The sequence below is a fragment of the Nanorana parkeri genome, unplaced genomic scaffold, assembly GCF_000935625.1.
Source record: "Nanorana parkeri isolate BGI_ZX_2015 unplaced genomic scaffold, ASM93562v1 scaffold77, whole genome shotgun sequence".
NCBI classification, from domain to species: Eukaryota; Metazoa; Chordata; class Amphibia; order Anura; family Dicroglossidae; genus Nanorana; species Nanorana parkeri.
This window is the reverse complement of record NW_017306345.1, coordinates 366,634-367,001: the sequence shown is the minus strand read 5'-3', so window position 1 is coordinate 367,001 and position 368 is coordinate 366,634. Positions and strand designations below refer to the sequence as shown.

Genomic DNA, 368 nt, shown 5'->3' with positions numbered 1-368 from the left:
CCAGCCAGACACCCCCACCATGTTTCCCGGGCTCCGCTGCCCCTCCTACGGGCCCAGGACTGGCTTCTCTGGTGTTGGGGGAAAGCTGGGGAGGAGATAGGCGAACCTCTGTTCACCGACCTTCTCCCAATACTATGGGACCGGGAGCGATGCAGATTACATCACTTCCGGAACCATAGCTGTTAGTGCTGGGCTCCTGAAGCCCAGCAATAAGGTATTGAAGTGCGATCTGCACTTCAATAGCTTATTTCAATTGTAAAGGTGATACTAAGGGTCTTTTGGACCCCCAGTAGCATCTTAAATAGTACCTGTCACTGCCAATATGCTATCACAGTGGGGGGCTTGCAAGCCCCCGCATGTGATAGCAG

General features: G+C 53.5%; 1 protein-coding gene across 1 annotated transcript in view; it reads right to left on the bottom strand.

The window, feature by feature from the left end:
• Window positions 1-368, bottom strand: part of KIF21B (kinesin family member 21B) — an 83,068-nt gene that overhangs the window by 55,680 nt on the left and 27,020 nt on the right. The gene's annotated exons all lie outside the window — the stretch shown is intronic.